We start from the raw sequence: 19,334 nt of genomic DNA on the forward strand, positions 1-19,334 counted from the left end.
CGGCAACAGTTTTGTGTTGTTTCTATTTTGTTTTTATTTTTTGGCTGCGCCATAAAATATGACAGGCTTTCAATAAAAGTTTTCTGGTGCAGCGCCAGAAATGTGTAAAGACAAAATTTATATTTAGCTGCAGCTCTTTAAACTCGTCCACTGCGAGAGTGCTCTGTAAATGTTGTGCATAATTTGAGAGCGATATTTAATTAATTTCAACAATATGCTCGAGCTTTTGAGCACTCTTTGGCTCAAGCTGTTGGGCTGCGAGGCGGCCGAGCCGAGCCGAGAATGGGCGAATACCCTATAATGCTTAGAACGATACCCTATTAGCTCATTATTTGCCGAATTAGGTATTCGAGTTGGTTTTTGCATAGCAATATAATAGATACTTTTGTATCTTTTAGATACATTTATGATGGAAAGATTATCATGTATTTAATAGATCGATTTAGATTTATCTCCTATTTAAGAACCTAATAAGTATGTCTACAGATACTTTTTACAGCTTACAGATACTTTTGTATCTTACAGATACTTTCGTATCTTAACTAAATAATTAACTTGCATATCACATTAGCCTTATCAGTAGACCATCCAACTATATCACGTATGTACGTGCATACACTCCATTGCATATACCCTATGTAAAACATTAAGAATCACTTTTAACGCATGCCCACACACGTAGACTACACACACACACGCACATCTCTTTGTTATTTGAACATATAGAATAAAAAAAAAAGAAATAAAAACTGTCAAGAGTCGGCCAGACACCACCCACAAACAGCTGGGCCCAAATTAAAGCAAACATTAAATGAAAAACATAAAAAAGGAGTAGAAAAAAGTCAGAAGAAAAACTGGGAAAATATAATGAAAATAATTGATTAATTAATTGACAGCAATTGAGTTTAATTGAGTGCCACATGGTCAGCTCAACAGATTTAATATTTTATTTTTATTTATTTTTTTTTCATTATTTTTCGGTTCTCTGTGCGCAGTTTTTAATTAGTTTTCCGACAGCTGCGACTACGGAAAAAGCACTTGAGCTTTCCGTATTAACAGTTACTAAATACCAGGTAAAGCCAATTTGTTGTCGCCCAGCAACAACAACAATAACAACAACAACAACAGCCAGATGAAATGCAGCCATCAGACACGTCAACAAGTTGAAAGCGATTTGCCAACGTAATGGCAACAAAAATTGCAGAGGGGCCACTCACCTTAGCAACATCATCCCAGTCAGCCATAGAGCAACAATTAGCTACGGTCAGAGCAGCTGCATAGAAACTTTGTTGACAAACGCGGAAAAAAAGCGCAAAGCAAAGTCAAAGACCGACAGCATAAGTACCAACAACAACAGCAACAACAACGAAAGCACTGCATAAATAAATGACTAAGCGGCGGCGGCGGCGTCGCGTGCTGCTGCCAGGGACAGAAACATTGCGACGGCGATGGTGACAGCGACAGCGACGCGAGCAGCGCAGCAGCAACGTCAAAGCGTGACAAATAGCTAAATGTTGTTGTAGTCAGTAGTTGTTGCTGTTGCTGTTGCTGTCGCTGATTGCTGCTTGCGTCTGCACTTGCTCAGCCTTCGCGCATGTTGGGCAACATTTTTCTCTTGCATTCTTTATGGAGTGCAAACAATGTTGCCCGAAACTTGTTGCTGGCCAAACATTTTAAGTACTTATTTGCCTATGTCGTTGGCAACTGTGCGAACTTAAAAAAAAAAGAGAAGAGGAATAGGTAGACAGAGAGAGCAAGCAAGAGAGCGAGAGGTAGATAGAATATTATAATTATATTTATACAGCAGCCAAGCGGCTGTCGCAGACTCCACAGTCGCAAAGAACTTGGCCATTAGCGCTAAAGCCGCAGTCGAAACTTGTGCCTTAGCAGCTACAACAACAGCAACATTTTACGAGAATTGTGTAATTTCATTTGTACTTCATTTCGGTTGGCCAGAGCAAAATTTGGCGGCACCAGCAAAAAGAGACTAAAAGAAAACAAGATAAAGAGGCAGGAAAAAAAAAACAGAAAAAAAAACAATGCTCTGAAAATAGGAATTTGGTTTTTTGCGCCTGCCCTCTCGGAAAACTGAAAACTAGTTTAGTTTAATTCGCAGTTGGTACGCCGTAATTCCCAAGAAATCAGCAAAAAAAACCAAAACAGAAAAAAAAAACAAACCAAAACAGAAGCTCATTAAAATGCGCAGTAAATTCTTCCATTTTATTTTTTTTTAACAACATCTTCTGATTTATGAGCACACATAATAATAAATATATGTATATAAATAGAAGTTATATAAAAAACAAATCAACAAAAAAGTGAACTTCCTGTCGTTGATTTGTTGTTGTTGTTGTTGTTATTGTTGTTGCCCACTCATGCCCAGAAAATTTGTGACGCGTCTCTTGATAAATGAATGTTTCGCATTCGGTTGAGGTTCGAGAAATGTTCTTTAACGACTTTTCCTATTGACGACAGGAAGTCAATTCACCTGACTCGAAAGGAATTTGTACACGATTCGTTAGCTAATTGTTGACGGGGCTTGGACATTGGGAGCTGCTATAAGGCCTCAATGATTGGCATTATAGATGGCGGATTATGAGCTATGCAATGATATAGTATTACATAAAAGAGAGTCATGGAAATTGTGTGAAATAGTTCGGAGAAGAATCAAACAATTGTTGGAGTTGAAGGAAAACAAGTGTACAAAAGCCGAAATGAATAATTGAAAATATATTGATACAATAAGTGACATAATAAAATTAGTAAGAAATTAAAGAGAACTGAAGAAAAGTTGCATATCATGAAGCAGATCAGAGCTGAAAATGAAAGTAATATTCAACAGAATAAAATTACTTAGAAATGAGTAATAGAATAAAGAGATATATGAATGGAATTTCTGAGAAATTCAATCAAATACTAATGCTGAATATAATAAAAGTTGTTTGAAACTTCAATCAGAGAAAAGTAGATAATACGAAAAACAAATTTTGAAGCGACCATGGGAAAATAATTTAATTTCAATATATTGTACATACATATGAAGTTCTGTTTAGTTCGGCATTTAGGAACTGAAGCTAAAATTGAAATATTATCCTTTTGAATTATCATGATAAATCTAGACTTGTCGATGCTTTCTATCGAAAAGTATTGTTTGATTGGAACGAATTCATTTAAATAACTATAACAAGATTGATGTTTTTAGCTACTTTAAGACTCTTGGTGTCTTTGAACTTTGAGCCAGTTCTTTTGAACCAAGTCAGCGCCTAGTTGTGCTAGTTCTAGTTGTATGATACTGCAAATCCAATTGTGTGTTCCACTTGGGTCTCAAACCAAATGAGTTTACCAAATTTTCCCCATTATTATTTCCCATTTTCCAACGAAAACTAAATGGTATTGCGCAAGCTCTTGAACTGCAGTGCTCAACTTGTCAACGCTCTAAGACAATGCTCATAAGTATTTTATAGATAAAGACTGATGGAGAGAGAGAGAGAAAGAGAAGGAGTATCGCAGCCCACGCTTATCGTGCGCATGCATCAATCTTGAGGCCCAAGACAGCAAGAGCCCCTACCTGGAATGATTAGACGCACGGCGAAACGCGCGAGTACAAAGAGAAGTATTAGAAGAAAAACAAAAAGAAAAAACTCTTTTCACACCTACGAGAGAGCCTCAACAACTGTTGTTGTTGTGCCCTAATTGTGGGCGTTGGGCCCGAACAAAAGACTGACTTAAGAGCAGATCTCGTTAGTGCTGACCTCTGAACTGAACGAAAGTGCCGCTGCTGCCGCATCCGCTCCAACAACAACAACAGCTAGAATCTGCTGGAAAAAAACCCCAACCGGAAACCCATAAACGAACTAAAGCAACGCCAAGCCAGCTGGCAAATTAAAATCTCTTGCTCCACATTCGGCATTCGACATTCGACATTCGGCATTGACTTTGATTTTGTGTATCCACAAAATGCACTGCTATCTATTTCCCATTTCCATTTCCCATTTCCATCTGCATCTCCATCTCCATTTCCATTTCCATTTCTATGCACATGTTCCACACACAAAACGCACACACGCACATTTCCTACGTCTACCTGCCGGCTAACGCATAGATCTCGGCATGTGAAGCTGTAGCAGCAGCAGCCGCAGCAGCAGCAGAGAGCGGCAGCAGCTGCCTTCCAGTTCGACTCGGATTTCTCATAGCGAAATTCCCACACTCTAACGCTCAGCTAGCTGCAGCTACGGCTATGGGCAAGGACTGCAAGTCAGCTGCTGCGCGCTGCATCAAGTGCATCCATACATACATATATGTATAAAATATATGAAGTATCTGTTGGCTGGGAACTGGCAGCATATGTGCGTGACCAGATTGTTGTGATGTCGTCTGTCTGTGTGTGTGTGTGTTGTTTTCTTTCTTTTCTATTTTTTTTTGTTTTTGGCACATTTTCCCATATGGTTTTTCATATTCGTTCGTATTTTTTTTCTGCGCACTGGCAGCTGTCGCGTGGCCATCTCATCATCCAAGGCATGGGAATCCAAAGCAGATGCACTTTCAATTTGAATCTCTATGGAAATTATCATGGGAGTTATCACTAGCATGAAAAGAGATGAAAGGCCTGATGGGTTAAATTAGAAAATACTTGAAAAAAACAAAGGAATACTGAATGAAATGCGTGGAAAATACCAAAATATTACTATATATACTTTTTTCGAGATGACATTAGGCAAATAGAAGGCGTAGAGCAAATCAGAAAATAACAGAAAATACATGTAGCTAAAGTCTGATAACATGATATATCTCAAAAATACTTATGAAAGAAAAAAATACATTATTTAAGAAATACTAAAAATATACTAAATAATATTATAATTAATATACATTAATATATTTCTTTAAACTTGAAGAACATCATGGGATTGTTGGTATGAATAGCAAAAAATACCAAAGTAAATAAAAATACTAAAATGCACATATATGACTTAATTTGAATAATCAAATATGATTGCTGACATTAAAAGCAAAATATGGCATGGTAAATAAAAAATACTATATATTTTAATAAACAAATATAATCTCAGATATTAATAGCAAAAACTGACATGGTAAATAAAAAATACTAAAATACTGCACTCATAAATATATGACTATAAATTTAAATAATCAAATATGTTTGCTGATATTAAAAGTAATACCAAATACCAACTGAAATGAAATAAAAAATACTAAAATATTTCAAACACATTCGAATGTGTGACTCGAGATAGTTCTGTGAATTAGTACAGCATACCCCATGATACCCTGTGCATATGCATACATACAATATACCCTGTAATCGCAAGTGGCATAGCTTAGCTATAGTTATGCTCTAGCTATAATATTTATGGCCATATTTGCTTGGCATTCTTACAATGGAACTAACATGAAGCTCCATCAGCCATCTAACAATTAGTCAACTATTCATTCGCTCTAATGCTAACTCTCTCTCTCTCTTTCTCTCTCTTTGCAGGTAAGCTTTGAATGAATATCTCAGCGTCGCATCCGCAAGTCGTCAGCGACTTTTAGTGCTCGACTAACTATTTATAAGGTAATTTGAGACGCGCTTAGCAACAGCCAACGGAATTCTTTAAATGACAAGACATATAAAATTTAATAGCTTGTAGCCTGGGTAGCACTTCAAGAGCCAGCCCGCTCCTCCTGCTGCTCCTCCTGCCCCACCTCAGCACCTTTTTGAGCTGCTTCTGCTGCTGCTGCGGCTGCTGCTGCGATGTTCGTGTTCGTGTGTCCCTTTGGCGGCTTTTGTTTACCTTTGAGCTGAGGTTTGTCTTTGTGTGCCCTCGTTGTTGATTTTGTGCGCACGCCGCTGTCGCTACTATAAATAGGGATATACACACACAGCTGCACTGAGCGAAAAAATTGGGGACTGCCCAAATGAATTGAACAGCATACCTGAAGCCGCAGGCAGACCAAAAGAAATTTTTAGAGCATTTCTAAATCAGGTCTGCAAAACGAACTGAAGAATTTCCTCGCAGTGTATGACATATTTTAAAATATGTTTTGCGTAATGCCCAAGACAACAGCAAAAGCGAACAAAAAAAAGACAACAAACTGTTGTCCTTCTACTTCTTCTTCTTCTTGCTTCTGCTTTTTTTAATAGTCTTAAATTCCTGAGCAAATAATTTGACAGCAAATAGAAAGCAGAGCTCGCGGGGGCCTGCTTATCAAATTGAGAATGATTTAATGAGTGACTGAATGAATGAGGGCTTTAAGCATTACCAAATCTGCTTGAATGACCGCCTCCTTATATATTATATAGCCGAAACTATTAAGATTTTGGGCCGCTAATAGATAATAAAATTTTCTATTATCTTTACGCATTTGTTGGAGAACTAATTTCCCCAACTTTTGCCAAATAGGGCTTACATTTCCTGTTGTCCACACACACACACACACATACACACTCACACTCGACGCTCGCACGCACACCCTAAAAATTAATGTTGCTGCATGTTCCGTTGTTTCACCACAAGCCCAAATGTAATTGAACAGCAGCTGGCACGCCCCCGTTGCGCTACGCCCTACCAATTGGTAGGTGTGGCTCGATGGGTCTAACGAGGCGCCCGAGCTGCGCTTGTCAAAGTTGGGGAACTTCTATTAACAATCTACTTTAAGACACATGCGACACACACTCACGGCGCTACCCCAAAACCCAAAACCCGAAACCCAAACCCAATTTGTATACCCTGTAGCGGAAGTGAAGTGGGAAGAGGGTATATTGGCTATGAGGAAAATGATGGACTGAAAAGTTATTTACAAAGTTGTCCATATAGATGTTTATATATGTATGCATACATGTATATGAGACTGCGAGATACCCTGTAAACATAACTGTGCTAGCAGGCAGACTCGATTAGCATTTAGCTGCGCTTTAGCTTAGTTAGATATGTTTATGTATATAAATTTAGAAATATACAGGGTATCTGTCAGTCTATTTACTTTCTAGACTTGTATTTTTTTTAGTACATTTTTGCGGCGTTGCAAATGTGATAATGAAAAAAGTTCAAAGGGGGGCACACACGTGTATAAATGTGTGTGTGTGCGTGTGCCTCTGAAGGGCTGTCAAATCTAGTAGTTAGGGCGTGTTATTGAAGGCGTGGCACTGTAATATAATGTGAGTGATTTGCCCAGATTGAAGTAGGAGTGAATTGTGGCGGTGGAGGCAAGGTAGAGAGAGAGAGGGAAGTGAGGGGGCTTAGCTAACGCTACTACGTGAGCTGACGACCGTAAAAAGCCGAAGAGATACTCTTGAGCGAAAACGAATGAACCGCTATTAACTGACGCTGATTGTGACGCAACCTGTGCCTGGCATGCCAAATGGAAAACTCGCCTGGCCCGTCTCTCTCACTCCCTCAGCTTCTGCCGCTCCCTTGCGCTCGCTTGTCAATACGCACATAACTCCAGTGAGACAAGCGTTTCCTTCGCTCGAGCTGGCAATTTAAATGCTTAAACATTTGCAACACGCCTCGTGGAGCTATTTGTGCTGTTTCTGATGCCAGAGCTTGGGTGCTACCGGATGCCGAATGCATTTCGAACCAGTTTTTGTCACACAACCGCCACCTGCTCTCTCTCTCTCTCTCTCTCTCTCATTGTCGCTCTCAGGCATAAATCATATCGAAAGAATTTATGCAGGCAAATTCCGAGAGACAAACATGTTTGCAACAAGTTGCCAGCGGAAGTGACTAGAAAACTGTGTCTATGCAACTGATAAGTTTAATATATAGTATGTAGCTGCCTCTCTCTCTCTCTCTCTCTCTCGCTCACTCTCGCTCAATTGCTGGCTCGTTCTTTTTAATAAGGCTTGCTGCATAGGAAGTAATTTCTTTCAGTTTGACTTCCTGTTTTACGCGCTTGTTTGCGTGCATGCTAGAGTGTGTGTGTGTGTGCGTGTGTGTGTGCGTGTGTCTGTGTGATGTTTCTGTGCTGCAAAGGATGCACTTAATTTGGACTGTCTCGCTGCCTTGAGGCATGCTACTCAGCGCGTCTATCAATTGCTGCTTGCCACGCCTCGCTCGCCTTCTCTCTCTCTCTTTCTCTCCCTCACCCTCTCCTTCTCTCTGTCTCGCTCAACTCAACTTCCGCTGTAAAAGCATATACAATTATTGGCAGCGCTTTGAATCCAGCAATATAAATTTGTTGGCTGTTAGCTGCCACGCCCACACGCCCCATGTGACATAAACATGCGTTTGCCAAAAACTTGACTTTGAATTTATGCGCGTTGCCCTTCCCTCCATCAAAAAAAAAAAAAAGAAAAAACCTGTCGACAGTTTGCGCTCCAAGGTATGCAATAGTAAATTGGAAAGTGAGAGGAGTAGAGGAGGAGGAGGAGGAGAAGAGTGAACAGTGCAGGTGTATAGGTGTGCTTGTGTGTGTGCCTCACGATATTCGTTACAATTTCAGAGTTGGTTTTCGCACCTACGCAAAATTTACGACACTTTTAAAATATGCAATTTATGGATGCTCTCCGGATGCTGGCTGCCTGCACGCCTGCCTGCCTGCCTCGCTGGCTGCCTGCAGGCGTGGCAGGTGGGCGTGACAGTGAAGGAAAAATCATGCGCTGCGCTTTTACCTTCATTGCATTGAAGCTTACATAGTGCTTCCTCTTGCATCTTGATGCAGCGAAAATTTTAGACGAAAGGGAGCTTAGTTTGATATATGTATATATATTATATATATATGATATATATTATATATATATATATATATATATATGATATATATATTATATACAACATAATTGGAATTTTGGAAGATTTAAAAACTAAAAAGTTTACTAAACAAGAAAAAAAGAAAATTTTAATTACATTAATTTATATAAATAATACATATAAATGAATAAATTTATTTATTTATTTTCTAAATATTTTAAAATATTTTTTTTTGTTTAATTACATTTTATTTTTAAGAAATGAGACCTTACAAAGTGTTTATATAAATACATAGAGAAATGAATTTTTATTAAATAATTTATATATATCCAGCTTAGTATATGCCTTTGCCTTCAAACTAATATACCCTTTTCTGTATTGCGGGAAGGGAATACCATTTAAAATTTTCTTTGTCGAAAACTTTGCAAAAATAAATACGCATAAAATGCCACAGAAATATGCAAATGATTAGGTGACAAAATGCACGCACATATACACACACACACACACAGACAGTGCACACATGCACAAACACTCACACACACACACACACACGCGCGCTGTTATTGAAACGCAAGCAAAGCCAATGCCATTTGTTGACCACAAAATTTGTAACTGACATTTGCTCGAGGGTGGCGAAGGCGGGGGCGGGGGCGTGGGCGTTAGCTCGTGCAGCTGCAGCTTTATATATATTTGTGCTTGGTGGGCGGGGGCGTGGCAGTGCCTAAAAGCATGCTCTAAATAATTGCAATTCATTTGTGCTGCCATCATGTGACATGTGTCAGCCGCTCTCCCTCCCCCTCGCCCTCTCTCTCGTACTCTTATCTCGCCATCTCTTTCTAGTAAATATGCTCATGTTATTAACGCCACAAAAACGCAAAATGTAACTGCAACTGCACTTTAGTGCGGTGGTCTGGCAACCCTCTGATTGACAGCATGCTGCCAGAAATGAACCGCATCCCAGCTCCCACCTGCTATCCCATCCCCCCTCCAACCGCCCCGCCTATCCGTTGATCCCTCGTGCAACGGCTGTGGGTTTTGTTTTTGGTATAACTGTCACACGAAGCGCCACTTATGCAATTTTGACGCCCACAGCAACAACAATTGATGGCAACACCTGCCTGCCACACGATGCTGCCTCACAATATCCGAGCGACACACGCTGCGTATGCGTGATGAGTATTTGCCATTGGCCAGCCAAATAGTCGACGCAGCAATACCCGGTACATGTATATCTGTATATAGAGAGAAATACTCGAGTCTATGCAGAATTTCAATTCCTAAATAGTTGAACTTTCTTATCTCCATTGATGCACTCTCAACTATTTGGCTTAGCGTCTGAACTTGTGACTCCCGCCTAGGGTTACAGCAGAGCAAGCCTCTTCTCCTTCCACCTTCCAGCCGGGGCGAAAAGTAATTTTCATGGCCGCGGCTTAAAGGCTGGCCAGACTGTCGCAATTCCATGTTAATCTGTGCCCCTATTTTGCATAATGTTCAGCGCACTCGTTGCACGATCCGTAACTCCTGCACAGCCCCAATTTGGACCAGGTTTCTCTTAAGATATTTTAGGCAATGCTTGGCTGACGCGGGCCATGAGCATAGTTAGGCATAATTTCTTCCTTTTTTTTCGAATGCTGTTTGCTCTGGCTATTTCTTGTTTCTCAAGAACTTTTCACAGTTTTAGCGGCGTTTACGCCTTGCTCTTTTCTTTCTCTTGGCTGCTTTTTGGACATATTTTTTTTGTGTTTTTAGTGCGGCTCTTTTAACAGACTTAACGCTTGCCTTACCAGCTGCGGGCTTAACGTGCTGCACTCTATTAATATACCCTGTAACTGGGGAATGGACTCTGCGGGCAAGGTGTGTGTAGAGGAAATGAAGATGAAATGGAAAATTGGGTTGTAGTAAATGAGAGAGCTGGAGAAAATTCTGTTAATTGAAGTTTAAAGAGGAATTGCAAAGAAAATAAAAAGAGAAATTTATAATTAGAAAAATAATTTTTAATAATTTATAATAAATTTATAATGTTGTATTGTTTAGATTATTATGAATTCGATACAGAAAGAAATTGTAGTATGCAGTTTAGTGTATCTGAATACAGTTAATGAAATCAAATTATAATTTACTAAATGTAGAGGCGGTTGATAAATACTATTTCATAGTAAATAAATATCATGTTGACTCAGGTTGATATATATATATATATATATATATATATATCGTCATATCACATACCATCTTAGGCTTAGCCATATGTCTTATAATATCCCATTTCCAATTGATTGATGGATCGCATTGATCCTCATATGCCAGCCCCTCTCTTAACTCTCTCTGGGTATCTCTAGCTGGACTATGCTTGCACTTGCATTTATTTTTAATCGCGCTGTTGTATTAACGTGCCACATATTCCATGCTAGAAGCACTTACAGCTCCACGCATTCCCGCTCTTTGTCTATAACAACAGCTATTTTTAATGAGCAGCTGAGCTGAGTTGCTGAGCGGCCCTTTAAGGGGTTAGCCTAGCCTAGCCCATGCTAGCTTCTGTTCGGGCTATGCAGCTCGTTTTATAGGGAGAACAAAAGCGCGTGGCTGCAGAATGAATACGGCAAGCTGAGCCGCTTTTTATAGCAATTAAAAAGCAGTTAATCCACAGCCAAAACCAAAAGAGAAAAACCCTCTCGGAACGAGCTATACTACAATATAGTATGTATATAATATATGTACTTATCTGCTGCTGCCTCGCTGGTAACATAATGAAATTTATTTTGCGTTTTTATCAAATTGAAAACAAGCAAGAAGAAGAAAAAAGTGTAGATGCTATTAAAGCAGCTTAGCAAAAATACATAGTTAATTTTTTTGACCAGCGCGTATATTTGTTGCTTTTATTTTTGGCATATTTTTAGCTGGAATTTTTTTTCGCTTTTGCCGGCTCTACGCCTGGCGCCATGCAACACTTTTTAATTGCGTCCCAAATTGGCTAATGCAAAAGAGTTGGAAAAAAAAGGTCGAGGGTGCGCAAGAGCGCAGGGGGCGAGGAAGAGCAACCGTGGCAAAGCTAAGCTGCTTACATAAAAGGCCAATGCAATCAAATTGTCTGCTGCAAAAACAAAATTAAAAAAAACGCAATGAAATGAAAAAAGAGAAAAAAATGATAAGCTGAAATAAATAAATAAATAGCGCACTTAGGCATTTCGTTCTACGAGCCAATGTTAGTTACTCGCCTTTTAACTCACTCTGCACTCGTCTTTCTGTCTCTCTCTTTTCTCTCTCTTTCTCTGTCTGTCTATTTTCATTGCAATTTTGCATTGCATTTTGCAGCTCAGCCAGCAAATTATTTGATGAGCAGTAAAGGCTTGTATTGCTTTACAGCTGTAAAGCTAAATTTTGGACTAAATTGAGTTTACAATTTAGAATTTTTCCCGGAACTTAGGATATAGCGTATTAGTATAATTATGAAATTGATTGGATTTCTGCCAAAATTGAATCAAGGTTTCTCTGGAATTTACGATGTATATGTGTGCATTAATATAATTAGGAATTAGATTTAATTTCTGCATAATTGAATTAAAATGTTGAATATACTCAATTATACAATATATGAAAAGCTGAGAGTCTAAAAATATATTGAAGCTTAGGCGTTGACCTAAGACATATTCTCATATTACATAATAATAATAATAAGTACTCTTAATAGCCCTTTCAGGGTATTTCTTAGTCAATAGTTGCCAACTTCCTTTTTTTTTTAGTTTTATTTTTAATTATCCTGCGGCTTGGCATCTAGGGAATTGTAGTTTGTTTATTGTGCAAAGTGCAGAGCCCAGGCCCAACTCACACACACACACATGCAGAGTAAACGTAGAGAGTAGATTTCAATTAAATATTTATGACTTACTTAGCTTAATTGCTTCAATTTGTAGAATTTAAAAGTGAAAGAAATGAAAACGATATACATATGCATGAAAATAATGAAATGCGCTTTTGGATGCACAAGCTGTTGCCACATCCGCTTACAATTTGCTAGGCATTAATTATACATATTACATTAATTATACATATTACAAATACATACATACATACATGTGTATATAAATCTGTAGCTGTGCATTTTGCTAGTCCGATAAAATACTAAAATATATATAAATATATATATATATACACATATATGATATGTAATCGGCAATTGCAATATATTGTAATTGTAATTGCATTGCTCACAGGAAATCCGCATCAAACGGCTAACAAATTCACTTTTCGCATGAAAAGTTTGCAAAGTTTATTGATTTAAACTAAAATATATAATGCCGAGCTTAAATACTCTCGCAGTTTAAAAAAACATTCAGTGAATGTTTCACTATAAATGCGATTTGCATTGGAATTAAAAGTGGAAAAAAAATCGAAGTATATTTTACATGTGATAAAAAATAAGTCATTGAAAAAAATAAACAAAATAAAATAATATAAGCAGCATTAAAGTTGCATAAATTTAAAAAATACTAAATTAATTTATTAGTTGAAAAAAAAAAAACTTTTAAAAATTTGTGCTTAATTTTAAAATTGAGTTTCAATTTTAAATTATTTTTATATAATTTGTTATTTAAAAAGCATTTTAAAACTAAAACAAAAAAGTATATATTATAAATTAAAATGACCATAATTAAAATAATAAAAAATAAACAAAATTGTCAAAAATTTAAATAATTTAAAATTAAAAATAAAATGTATGTTATTAATTCAGCCCAGTCAGTATCAAATCAAAGATTCAAAGCATATATATTATAATAAATATGTAAAATACAATATAACATAATTAAAGTAAAATATTCATGAAATAAATAAACTTACAAATTATTGAAAAATATAAAAGAACAGTCAGTATTAATGCAATTACAGCATCAGCCAATGCCTATTGCATATTAAAATATTTCGACCTTGTTGATGTTTTTAATTGATTAATTAGTCTGTTCTGGCCCCTTGAAGTGCACTTGAACTGCTCCACGATTTATTCACTAATTATCTAAATTAAAGCAAAGAGGGAAAGAACGAACCTAATTCAAGCATTAATTTGCCAATTTCGTTAACTGTTAACTGAATTTGATTTATGTTTGTTTATGACTCAGACGAGGTCTGTTTGCTGTACTTATATAATTTTTGCTTTTTGTTTAATATTTGTTTTTTATTGCCTTAGCTGTTGCTCCGAATATGCATTGTTCTAGGCAAACTTTTGCCCCAATGTGCGCTCGAGCTGAACAGAAGTTGATTTTCCATCTCTCTCGCTCTCTTCTATTTCAGTTTTTCATTTGCTTTTGATTCTTAGTTGAGTGATTTCGGATGTTTGGCTTTACACTTAATTTATGCAAGCCTTAAATATGAAGCCATTTATTTGTTGTTATTTTTAGAAAATATTTGTGGCAAAGTTTTTTCTTCTTCTTATTTTCGCTTTGCTAAAATGATTCGAGAAAACCGCAAAGTTAAACGGGTCATGAATTTGCTGATTTGAGGTTTTTTAAAGTAATAAAAGAAAATTTATAAATATAATGCGCGGTGGGTGATTTTTATGGGTTTGGCGAAGGTTTAAGTGGAATGCATATATATATTTAAATTTTAATTATTTTTGATGTTTAATCATTTGAAATATGAATTAAATTCAATTATTTGTGTAAATATACATATACATATAAAATAAATATATACTTGTATATTAAAATTGAATATATAGGAAAGGCTTGTCTTCTTCATATAATTTATTTTTCTAGAGCTTTACATCAATAAAGACCCTAAATATTTAAGAAAATTTTTTTTAAATAAAAAAAAGTGTAACCATGTATATTGGTTCATAATCAAGTTACTCCTAGGAAAGTATCCTTTAGCTTAGCTAATTTAGGCGACTTGCCTTTGAGTCTCAGATGATTTGTGTGCTTTGTGCCTATGCTTATTATCTGCTTTGCATGGGTGGAGTGCATGGAGCTGATATCGGAGCATCAAATTTGTGCCTTTGTGTCTTACCAGTCACAGTCACAGTCACAGTCACAGTCACCATCACCATCACCTTCGCTCTCATAGTCACAGGCTTAGTAAAGGGCCTAAGCGATAAATCATATCAGATTCTCAGCCCGGTTGAGGCCTTTGCAAATGAGAAAATAAGGAACATTGTAATCGAGTACACAAAAGTATCTTTTCTTTCCTCTTTCCCCCCTTTTGCTTAACTCCCTCCTTAAAGTGTTTTCTCGTGTAACTCTGTTGCCCTCGGGTGGGCGTGGCAGTGAGGAATGTGGCAATGCCTTAAACATTTTTACAAGTTGCAACTGGAAGCAACATTAGCTGTGCCTCTTGTTGTCCTTTTTTTGTTTATGTGTGTGTGGCTTGATGTAGGTCCTTTTTTTCCGGTCTGTTAGCCATGAAAATATATTTAGCTTGAGCTTTGCGTCTGGAATCCTGTTGCTGTTGGTGTTGATTCGCCTATGAGTTTCCGTCTCGTCTTCTGGTTATTCAATCAATAATGCGTTGACATTGAGAGCAGCAGGCCATATGTGTGTGTGTGAAAATGATAAAGGATGATGGCCTGGCGGCGCTTTGGCAAGTCAGGCAGTCGTCAAGCCAGCCAGAGTCACAAACTTGCCAAAAACAACAAAATCTGTTTGCGATTTACTTTTGCCCAAAGAGAAACAGCAACAGCCGTAACAGCAACAGCAACAGTAACAGCAGCAACAGGATTCAGTTCAAGGACATGCCGTTAAGTCGTAAATGTCACAGCTGGCGCCTGTATCAAACCAATCGCTGATAGATCGCACTGTTGCGTGTGTAGACAAAGTCAAAGTCAAAGCCAGAGCCGAAGCCAAAAGTCGAATCTAAGATGAAACTTCAAATTAAAACATTCCTCGGCTGAAAAAAGTTCTGGAAATTCGACATTCGTTTCGTTGGCTGCAAGTTTTACTCGTATATCACTTGACTGACTAGGCAATTGCAGTATGCCCCGTAAAGTGGATGCCAAGGCAAGGGCATAACAACTAGCCAAAGTCTATATATCTTAGCCCTAAAATAAATTTGATATATAACTAACTCTAATATATAGGGTATCATATAGTCCATGCTAAATATTCCCATTAGCTTTCAAACGAAGTAGGGATATATTTAGGGATCTGTTTAACGCAAAGCAGTACCATGTTCAAGTTATAGTTTCAGTTGCCTCTTACAGGGTATCTCTGTCTTAGCTCCTTCCTTTTTCCTTTCTCATCAATCGACACAAGTTTCGACTATTTCTTCGTCTCTTTTGTTCTCTTCTTGTGTCTCTTGTAATTTATGCGTCTTTGCAGCACTTTTCTTCGCTTGTGAGTGTTGGTAAATGGAGCTAAAGACTGCTCCATATTCCTTGACCTCTGCTCGCCTTATCGTTAGCTTAATTGGTAAAGTTGTGCATTATTATCGGCCCGTCGTCCAGACTTGGTCATAACATTATTCACAATGCGGCATTTAAGGTTCACAAAGTTCGTTTTTTTCGATAACTTCTGTGAGGTTTATCGATAAATGTAGTTCTACGTTTGTTTGCTCGTAAATATAGATGCTTGCTCTGTTTGCTTCCCTCGCTTTGTCTCTCTCTCTGTATATATCTGTCTCCCCAAGTCTATAAGTCTAGCCTTGAATTGTCTTCTTCTCATTCTCTTCGCTCAGTCATATCTCTTTATATATCTCCCTCTCTCAATGTATTTCTATTAATCTCTTTTTCTCTACTTTTATATATATTTCTATCACATCTTTTACCTTTTTCTCGCTCATACTCTCACTCTCTCTTTCGCTCAGTCTCTCTGTCTCAACCTCTTTTAGGAGCTGTGACACGTGCATCGTCTCAAATTTTATGGTTTTTTCAAATCCAATTTCATTTTGATGATTTTTTTTCTTTGCTGTATTTCTCTGACTGAGTTTTCTTGTTATACCCTGCATATAACATTGGAGCAGGGCATATTAAATTGATTGCACACATCTTGAATAGATTTCATATCTCTTTACTAAGTCAATAAATACCTCAACTCTTGGCATATCTTCTATACATATATATATATAGATCTATATATCTTGGTCTTACCTCTTGCTAGTTAGACAATTCCTTATAGAGCATCCCCCAGTCAGTTTGCTTAATATCTGACATTCTATTTTTATTATTTTGTTAGCTTTTGCGACTTGTGTGAAAAATTAATTTATTTGATTTGCATTTCAATTTGCCGCTGCTGCTGCTGCCTCTGCCTCTGCCGCTGCCTCTGCCAGCTACCCCAACTACCTCAAACTGTCCACAACTTAGGCTCTCGTACTCTCCCTATATATGTGGTATGTTTTCTCGTTTGCATGCCAAATATTTCAATTTGTGTGCGCAATGCTTGTCAAACTGTTTGAGCTGAGCTTGCCCAACTGTAAATCGCTAATGAAGTTGCAACATCCGGCTCATCGAAATGAATTCTGAGGCAGGCAAATGTGGGTACACTTAGGCAGAGGCTCCAACCCTGATAGCAGGGGGCGGGGCAGAGGGAGTGGGAGAGAGAGAGAGAGGTAGAGAGGTAGAGGTGCTTTGTCGACAGGGTTAAAAATCGCTGCTGCTTGACAAATGCTGCGGCAGTGAAGCATGCAACGAGCAGGAGAACGCACTGAAGAGCCCTCAGCTGAACGAGCATACCCTCTCCCTCTCTCTCTGTCTCTCTCAATGTGAGTGTGTGCGGGTGCCTGAATTGGTGATGTATTGAAATTATGAAAAGGGCACGGCTGGGCACGTCATGGAACGCGAAGCATTGACAATGAGCCATGAAAGCGAATAGAGAGAGAGAGAGAGAGAGAGAGAGGGCGGGAGAGGGGAAGACGACGCGTGTGTGTGTCGAGCGGGAGTCTTGGGGTGGGGAGTGCAGCTAGACCCCACTGTCTAGGGCTTGGTCTATAGAGCTGTGCTAAATACATGAGGGCTGGCTGAAGTGCTGATTGAATGCAAGAGCGAGGCGTGCCGTATTGTAAATGCCCGTGTTAAACGGAAGTTGCCAACGGGCCAACAACATCCGGCGCTGCCCCCTCAGCTTCCACCTCACAGCACACCCTCTCCCTCGCCTCCTCTCTGTGTGTGGGCGTCTGCTAATTGATGCGATGAGAACGTAGCATATGGCATACAATATAATATGTATATATATATAAAAATTCTGAGTATTGCATCAATTTCGATGCATTAATCAAACAGAAGGCGCTGGACTCTGCATTAATTAAAATTGCATCAACTATAGTTGCAAAGGGAGAAGAGAGAGAGTGAGAGAGAGAAGGGAGAGTGGGAGGGCAGAAGCAAAGTTAAATAACTATTGCGCATCTTTCACACAATTAATTCATATATACATACTTATGCATATATATGTATATGGCCAGCCAGCCACGCCCCCCGACCACCCACCCGCTGCCAGCCAAATGGCCAAGTGGAGCAGCAAGTGAACCAAAGCGCGGAAAAAAACGAAGCGGGCACTCAAGCAATGCAATGCGATACGAGACAAGTTGCATGCACAGCAGAGGGATGGGGGCGGCAGGCTGCGAGGCAGAGGCGTGGCAGTGTGTGACATGAAATACAGTGTGCCCGCCAGCAGCTCAGCCTCTCGCATGCCCACTCGCCCTCGCCAAGCAATTAGCGGCAAATGTTGCAAAAGAAACGGCAACTCGCGGGTCAACGCGTCACTCAGAGTGGAGAGTCGAGAGCCGCTTGACTGCCCAGCGAGTGCCTCGGACTTAGCTCTATATATAAGTATATACAAATACATATACATACATACATATATGCATATACAATGTAGGACGATGTCTGTCTGGCTTATGGGGTAGAGACTTGTTATTGCTGTCGCTGAGACAGTTGACTCGATTCACATATCAGGCTTATCAAACTCTGCCTCCCTCCCACCCTCTCTCTCTCTCTCTCACACGCTCTGTGCGTGTGGGAGCATCTGAACAACATTTTAACAAAGTTCGCAAATAGAACAAATTAGTTCCTTATGTAAGCTAATTGTTGACAAACTGTGTTAGTTGATACTAATACTCTTGTGAACTAGTTCTTTACAAATAGCTTATAAATACGATAATGGCTCATGTAAATCAGTTTGTTGGCTTCATTCAACAGCTTACTGAGCTCGAATAATTTGTTTTCTCTTCTTAAGCCTCTACGAATCCATCAATTAGTGTAAGCCCTTTGGAATGAGTTCGTTAGCTCATTTTAACAAGTTTTGGGGGCTATGCGTTATTAGATTGCTTCTTGTTCCAGTGAAAAGTTGTTTCATCAGCTGGTGTGAACTAGTTCATTGGGTCACTCGAACAGATTTTTTGGCACACTCACTTAGCATTCTACGAGTTTCTCTAAACGCCCATCAAATTATTAAAGCCCATCGAATATTTTGTAATCTTAACTAGTTCATTTCAACAAGCTCGTTAACTCATTTGAACAAATTGCAACAGATTTCTTGCTTTTCTTGAGATTTTTCAATTCGTTCATTTGAACTAATTCATTAAAGAACTTGAATAATGTTGCTACCCACGCATTAAATATATGCTAAACATTTAGTTTAACTTCACATCGTTCTGTACCCCATAACTGGTTCATTTAATTAGCATACTCCCTGTATGTAGTAGCACTTGAATATCTGCTGA

At 38.4% G+C, this 19,334-nt stretch overlaps 1 protein-coding gene across 1 annotated transcript in view; it reads left to right on the forward strand.

The window, feature by feature from the left end:
* rau (RA domain-containing protein rau) overlaps positions 1 to 19,334 on the forward strand; it is a 30,919-nt gene that overhangs the window by 9,407 nt on the left and 2,178 nt on the right.

This window comes from Drosophila navojoa, chromosome 3 (genome assembly GCF_054131105.1).
Source record: "Drosophila navojoa isolate 15081-1374.11 chromosome 3, UAZ_NAV_1.0, whole genome shotgun sequence".
NCBI classification, from domain to species: Eukaryota; Metazoa; Arthropoda; class Insecta; order Diptera; family Drosophilidae; genus Drosophila; species Drosophila navojoa.